General features: G+C 40.5%; 1 pseudogene; it reads right to left on the bottom strand.

The window, feature by feature from the left end:
* Window positions 1–428: 428 nt before the first annotated feature.
* On the bottom strand, window positions 429–5,547 carry LOC119921450 (annotated as a pseudogene).
* Window positions 5,548–8,057: the final 2,510 nt, after the last annotated feature.

Below are 8,057 nucleotides of genomic sequence, written 5' to 3'. Positions count from 1 at the left end.
ATGTTGCCAACTTGTACTTCCCAAGCATCTAGTACAGTGTTCTGCACACAGTAAGTGCTCATTAAATACAATTGAATGAATGAATGAATGATAGATTAAAATAGAATTGAAGGTAAACTTGACACTTTAGAAAGTTTTCCATGAAAAGGAGAATGAAATTCAAGAGGGATCAGGGGAAAGTAACACATGTAAGGACAGAGCCGGGACAGCTAGTCAAGTCTCACATGATTTCTTAAGTGCTGTGGTCACCTCCTGTTTTTTCAGGCTGGGTTTCAGTGGGTTGAACATAGGAGTAGAGGGAAAGCCATTTGTCCACATCTCCTGAGTGGTTTGACTTGGCCAGAGAATACATGAGGATAGCAGATCCAAAGAACAAGGTGATGACAATGAGATGGGAAGAGCAGATAGAGCAGGCTTTGTGCTTTCCCTTAGTCTAAGGACAGTTTCTGGAAAGGGAGATCATTTTGACAGAGAACATGAGTATCAACAGGAAAGGAACCGTCAAGAGCAGCATGGTCACATTATATGTCAGAAGCTTATTGGGGAAGATTTCTAGAGGAGCAGTTTGGCTTAGAGATAAGAACATGGGCTCGGGAGTCAGATGTTGTTGGTTTCTAAACCGGGCTCTATCACTTATCAGCTGTGTGACTTTGGGCAAGTCACTTAACTTCTCTGTGCCTCAGTTACCTCATCTATAAAATGGGGATTAAGACTGTGAGCCCCACGTGGGGCAACCTGATTACCTTGTCTCTATCCCAGTGCTTGACACATAGTAAATGCTTAACAATTACCATTATTATTATTATCATTATTATTAAGCCCGGCTCCACCACTTGCCTGCTGTGTGACCTTGGGCAAGTCACTTCACTTCTCTAGGCCTCAGTTACCTCATCTGTAAAATGGCAATTGAGACTGTGAGACCCATGTAGGACAAGGACTGTGTCCAACCCCATATGTTTGCATCCATCCCAGCGCTTCATACAGTGCCTGGCACATAGTAAGCACTTACCAAATACCAATACCAGTTTCTGAACCGGATGCAAATCAGAGAAAAAATGGTTAATTTTATTCAAATCACAAAGGGTTCTGTGAAGACTCAATATATTTGCCCTATATAGACTGGAAGGTAACGTCAACGTAACAGCTATGAGCTGGACACACAGTTTGTAGCTCATGATAAGGGGATAACTCAATGGGTTACATATGGCCACATAACAAGAGCAGCTCCATGGCCAAGAGGACAGGGTGTAGATTTGGGAGTATGAAGGACCTGGGTTCTAATCCCAGCTCTGCCATTTGTGTGCTGTTGGACCTAGGGAAGGTCACTTCATTTCCCTGTGCTTCAGTTTCCTCATCTGTAAAATGGAGATTAAGACTGATAGCCCTGTTTTGTACTTGGATTGTGTCTAACCTGATTTTGTGTCTAAAGTGACCACTCGTATCTACCACTAAGCTTAGTAGAGTGCTTGAAACATAGTAGGTGCTTAACAAACACCATAAAAATAATATAACATCATTCCCAGGAGGACATATTCTGTAACACCAAGACAAATCAACGTAAACAACAGAGTAGTTCAAACAGAGAAAGAAATTGTTCTGTCCTCTGTCAAGAGGTTCAGCAGCATTCTGGGAAGAGTAACTGTTGATAACAAATTTCCAGGAAGGACAGATTCCCATGGAAAAAGGTGTTGGGTATGGGGAGGGAGTGTTTCATAGGCTTTAGTTATTATAACTGTAAAGGCATTTCCCATAGTAATGATCATGTAAATGACCAGGGATAACCCAATGAGAAGCCCCTGAAGTTTGCACATGTTGGAAAATCCCATGATAATTAATCCCATCACTTTGGAATGCTATTTCCCATCAAGATATCTTCAGAGTATTTTGTCTGTAAAAACAAGCACCCTATAACTGCTACTCAGGATAAGAATAATTGAATGGAGGGTCAATGAAAACAGAAATATTCTTAATACTTTATTATTACTCCTTACTGTATTTCATATACTTCTAATTGTGAATGAAGATTTCTGTTGTCATTAAGTTCATTAATAAATGTCATGTAACTTACGTATGCTGTAAAGCATCTTCGTTCATTGGAACTGTTTCCATACCCCTGGATCACCCATTCACTCCATCTTCCCCAGGATTTATGCAAGCCACTCTGGAATATTTGATATTTATACTCAAAATCTATATCAGTATTCACCTGCATAAACCAAGGAACATGGACAGGGACGTTTTCTGCTAATTTTGTTTTATTGTTTTCCCTCAAGCACTTATCACAGTGCTCTGCACAGAGCAGGTGCTCAATAAATACCATTGATTGGTGTTAAATGTAGTAGATACCAAGTCTGGGATTAGTGTATGATTCATGTAAATGTCTAGCTTTAGAGAAGCAGCGTGGCTCAGTGGAACGAGCCCGGGCTTGGGAGTCAGAGGTCATGGGTTCTAATCCCAGCATCACCACTTGGCTACGCTGTGACTTTGGGCAAGTCACTTAACTTCTCTGTGCCTCAGTTACCTCATCTGTAAAATGAGGGTAAAGACTGTGAGCCCCACGTGGGACAACCTAGTTACCTTGTATCTACCCCAGTACTTAAAACAGTGGTTTTAAGCACTTAACAAATGCCAGAATTATTATTATTATCTCTCCCTCTAGCCTGTATTTATTCATTCAGTCGTATTTATTGAGCACTTAAAGTGTGCAGAGCACTGCATTAAGCACTTGGAAAGTACAATACAACAATAAAGAGACACAATCCCTGACCACAACGGGCTCACAGTCTAGATGGAGGGAGACAGACATCAACAGGCTGTAAGCTCTTTGTGGGCAGGCAATGCCTCTTTCAACTTTGTAGTATTGTACTTGCCTGTTTATTACAGTGTTCTGCACATAGTCAGTGCTCAATAATTGCCATTGATGATGATTATAATGACAATGATAATTTGGTCTACCTTAAGTGCTGGCTTATGCTTTGCTGTATAGTAAATGAATCCCATACTTAGTATCCTCAGAGGTTGCCTGATACAATTCACTGAAATCTTCCCTAGTGAAGCCATGACTAAATCAGTGTAGTTGTTAAATGTTGATGATGATGATGATGATGGTGATCTGAAATGACAGTATTCACTGGGAGCAGCATGGTGAAGTGGATAGAGTACAGGCCTGGGAGTCAGAAGTTCATGGGTTCTAATCCTGGCTCCACCACCTGTCTACTGTGTGACCTTGGGCAAATGGATTCATTTATCTGGGCATCAGTTATCTCATCTGTAAAATCAGGATTAAGACTGAGAGCCCCATGTGGGACAGGGACTGTGTCTAACCTGATTTGCTTGTATTCACCCCAACACATAGTACAGTAGCTAGCACATAGTGCTAAACCAATACCACTATTATTATTATATTGGCCAAATCATTTAGACCTTAAACTCCGTATGGGCAGGGAGCATGTCTACAAATGCTGTTATATTTACTCTCTCAAGTGCTCAGTTCAGTGCTCTCCAAACAATAAGCACTCATTATATACCACTGTATGATTTGTACGTTAGCATTAGACTTGGGCAGATATTTCTACTATTGGCCCAAATTGATGGCTCTTCAAAACTGAATTTCAGAATGTGGAGGTTTCCTTGCCTCTCTCACTGTATGCTTCTGATTACACCTTTTGCCTTAAACTAATTCTCTAAGGATACCTAAATTACTTTTTTCCCCAGAAGTACCCCTTTTCTGGGGCAACACAGTGGAAGGATATGTGATTTATTTTTTTTTTTCCAACCACCATGGAGACACAGATCACTTACCCTGCTTTCTCGTACCTGAATCTGAGTCTTGGTTACTTAGAAAAGACTATGAAAAACACTAAGCTCTGAGTGAAGAGTTAGTGTTTTCTGGTCAGAGATTTCAAACAGGGATTTCAATAGTCATCAAAACCATTTCCATTATCTCCTTCTCTCTGACTCTGACTCCCTTTCTTACCTTTATCTCTCCATTTCCTAACTTTGGATCACTGGCCTGAGATATGGGACTGCAACTCTCATGGCAGATATACACTACTGTTACAAGACTCTAGAAGTATTAGTTCTACTTGAGAGGTTCAACTCCTGCAATTAGTCACTTGGTTCTTAAAGTATTTGTGTGGATTCGATCCCAGATGGTTTTCTTCTGAAAAAAAATCCTTTAGCAAATTCTGTCTGCCTAAACAGACTTGTCAATAAAATAATTCTATTTGGATCATTGGATAAGAATCAAAAATATAAAAGGAAATTTATGCAAAATACACTGAGGAGTCAGTTTGAGTCAGGCTCAATGTAGCTTATTACCTATTTACTCTTTCTCTCCTTAGTAAATGAGCAAGTAAATTTAACTGCTGAGCAAATAGAAGTTAAAGAATGTCCCAACATACTGGATATCTGACTTCTTTTGCATGAGAAATGGACTGCAGACAGTGCAGAGATTCCATTTTTTGGCATAGGTTTACCCTGGACACGAGAGAGTGAGTATTGAAGGCATATCTATACAGACTTGGGGTGATTGAGGTAGCCGGGAATAAGAGTTCTTGGTATCAGTATATGAAGACATGCTAAGAAAACAGTTTCCTTAGTTCATGTGATCACCTACCTAATGAATCTTTGTGATAGAAATTTTTTCAGGGCAACAATTACCTCCCTGTTTCTCAGACTGTATATCATGGGGTTAAATACTGGTGTTACAGCGGTGTAGAACATAGACAGAAATTTGTCCATATCCACTGTGTGGCTTGATTTGGGCTGTAGATATGTGATGATACTAGATCCAAAGAACGAGGTGAGAACAATGAGGTGGGAACAACAGGTGGAGTGGCTTTGCACCTCCCTGTGGCCGAGGGTAACTTCAGGATGGTGAAGATGATTTTGACAAAGGACACGAGTATCAAGAGAAATAGGGCTGTTACAAAGAGCAGGGCCACAAACATAGACTGAGAGTTGATTCATAGATGTGTCCCCACAGACCAGCTTGAGTACTGGTGGGATATCACAGAAAAAGTGGTTCAACTTGTTGGAATCACAGGAGGGCAGGGAGAATTTTTGACGCATCTGCCCTATTAGGACCAGAATGTCACTGATCCAGGAACCAGGTGCCAGCAGGACACACACCTTGTGGCTCATGATGATTGAATACCACAGTGGGTTACAAATGGCCACGTAACGATCATACGCCATCACAACCAAGAGAAAGCACCCTGTGGCTCCAAGAATTAGGAGGAAACACATCTGTGCAGCACACAAAAGGAAAGAAAAAGTTCCATCCTGTGTCTGGAGACTTATCAGCATTCTGGGCAGAGTTACAGATGTATAACAGATTTCCAAGAAGGAGAGGTTCCTAAGGAAAATGTACATGGGTGTGTGGAGAGTTTGATCCGTAGTGGTTATTTTAATTATGAGTCCATTTCCTGCTAGGATGATCATGTAGCTGAATAAGAAAATCCCAAAGAGGAATTCTCTCAGTTTGGGAAGATCCAGAAATCCCAAGAGAACAAATTCTTCTACAGTCAGATTTCCCTGCTCCATTTCTTCTAAATTACTCAGCTGTGAAAAGGACAACATCAGAAAGTTTGAATAAAAGCATGTAGCCAAAGCACACAGAGCATCCCGTACTCTCAAAGCCCAGAAAGAAAATCAGTTAGTTCTGTTCAAATAGATATCGCTATCATTTACAATGTGCATTCCTGTATATTTTATCTCTTCTGAACAACCTCCAAGCTCATGGTTGCCCCTAAATAATATTTGTAGAAGGAACTAATGTGAATGAGGGGGCAGCTGAGTAGCAGTGGTCAGACTGATTGAAAATCTCAGGGTGCAGGTGGCTGCCACTCCCTGTTATTCTCTCAAGCAAACTATCGAATGATGCTCTGCACCCTTAGTCGTACTCTAAGCACAAAGGTGTCACATAAAGTTTTTTGGCTCTACACTGTGGGAAAAGGTCACACCTCTGCCCCTCCACCTCCTACACAATTCAGAACAGAAAACCCACTCTACCACACAGATGACGCCAACCTGTTCTCTTCGCATGTGCAGGAAATCACTGGGTTCCAAACTCATAAACAGAGGAAACTTGGGAAGCATTCGTAGATTTTAGAATATACCATTTCATCTTTTGTTATCTTAAAACTGTCTGATTACTGCTGAGACCAACAGGGGATTTAATAATTGTGGTATTTGCTAAGTGCTTACTATGTGCCAGGCACTGTACTCAGTGCTGGAGTAGATACAAGGTAATCGGGTTGGGCACAGTCCCTGTCCTATATAGGACTTGCAGTCTTAATCCACATTTTACAGATGAGGTAACTGAGGCCCAGAAGAACGAAGTGACTTGCCCAAGGACACACCACAGACAAGTGGCAGAACCGGAATTAGAACCCAGGTCTTTATGACTCCCAGATCCATGCTCTAACCAGGAGGTAAAGATTTTTAATGCTACAGGCTTGAGTTTTTCCATTTTGCCTTGACCCCTTACTGCTAGTAATGGGTGACAATGGAAGATGAAGATTTGGGGTGGTGGGGATTGGGGCAATCTACCCTTAAGTCCTCTAGACTGTAAGCTCATTATGGGCAGGGAACACGTTTGCTAATTCTATTGTACATAGTAGGTGCTCAATACATACATCGATCGACTGATTGGTGATATTACATGGACAACAGTGAAAGATGTCTGTGACAAATCTGCATATTCTAAATGATGTCCGCAGTTTGGGGTAGACCCAGCCCAGGACAGGGGAAGACTCTGAATTATGATAATTATTAGGGAACAAAGAAAGGCAGTGGTGCTACAGTGGTACTAAATCCACATTAATTTTTAAATGTTCCCTAGATAAAATCTGGATAATTAAGAAAAAGCATACAATGTGCCTCTTGATATACAGAACTTCTAATAATCAGCTATATTTATATCATGGGTGGCCCTAATTGTGTTTTTTTCTTAGTTTTTGTTTTATTTATTTTAAAGAAAAATGTCAATCCCCTCATGGTGTGTTTATGGGTGGGAAGGAGGCAGGAGGGGCTAGGAGGGAAAGGAAGGAGTCAAAGTACACAGTCCAACATTTTTTCTTGCTGGCCCTCATGTATAGGAAAACAGTCTAGCCACCTTCATGACTTGAGTTTAATGACATCTAGAAGGATTGCAAGTGATTTTGACTAAAAATTTACTTAGCAGATAGAGAATGTAAGCATAAACATCCTATAAAAAATGAAGAAAAATAAATGTTAAAGCAAATGCAAATCCAGTTTTATAAATTACCATAGGACCTGGTTAACTTACCCACACAGGCAAATAGGATGCGTTTTGATTTTTAAGCACTAAATAGTCATAGTGCAGATTAGAATTCTGTGATTTCATACCGATTGATTAGTTGCAACATTACTTTTCTGAATGTATATTGAAGTCCCGTCTTCAGAAGGCATAAATCTTCCTACATCATTTTCATTTTTAAAATGATATAATTTGTATTTCTTTCCTACTTTAATATTGCTTCCCATTAATTTACTTCATTTCTTCCAGTGATGAAACTCCACTTACATAATGTGGGTCTCTGATGGCGATCGTAGTTTTCACATCTTTGAGATAACCAAGATGCATTCGAACTCCAAAGAGGTTCACTGGCCTTAAAATAGAAAATGACCTTTCTTTTCTGCTCTGTGACGTCTGCTATTCTCCCTTGTTATTTGTTTAATGAACTCCCTCAAAAAGGCAATCTAGACTACATGGCCAAATCCCTTCTTTCTTCTCTTACACACAGCAGTATGGCTCAGTGGAAAGAGCACAGGCTTGGGAGTCAGAGGACATGGCTTCTAATTTTGCCTCTGCCACTTGTCTGCTGGGTGACCCTGGGCAAGCTACTTAACTTCTCCGTGCCTCAGTTACCTCATCTGTAAAATGGGGATTAAAACGTGTGAGTCTCACATGGGACAACATAATTACCTTATATCTACTCCAGCGCTTAGAACAGTGCTTGACACATAGTAAGTGCTTAACAAATGCTTTTTTTCCTCTGGAGCCTTTTTCTACATGGACTGTACTTTAT

This window comes from Tachyglossus aculeatus, assembly GCF_015852505.1.
Source record: "Tachyglossus aculeatus isolate mTacAcu1 chromosome 12 unlocalized genomic scaffold, mTacAcu1.pri SUPER_6_unloc_2, whole genome shotgun sequence".
Lineage (NCBI taxonomy): Eukaryota > Metazoa > Chordata > Mammalia > Monotremata > Tachyglossidae > Tachyglossus > Tachyglossus aculeatus.
The sequence above is the reverse complement of the archived record's forward strand: the minus strand, read 5'-3'. Positions and strand labels throughout refer to the sequence as shown.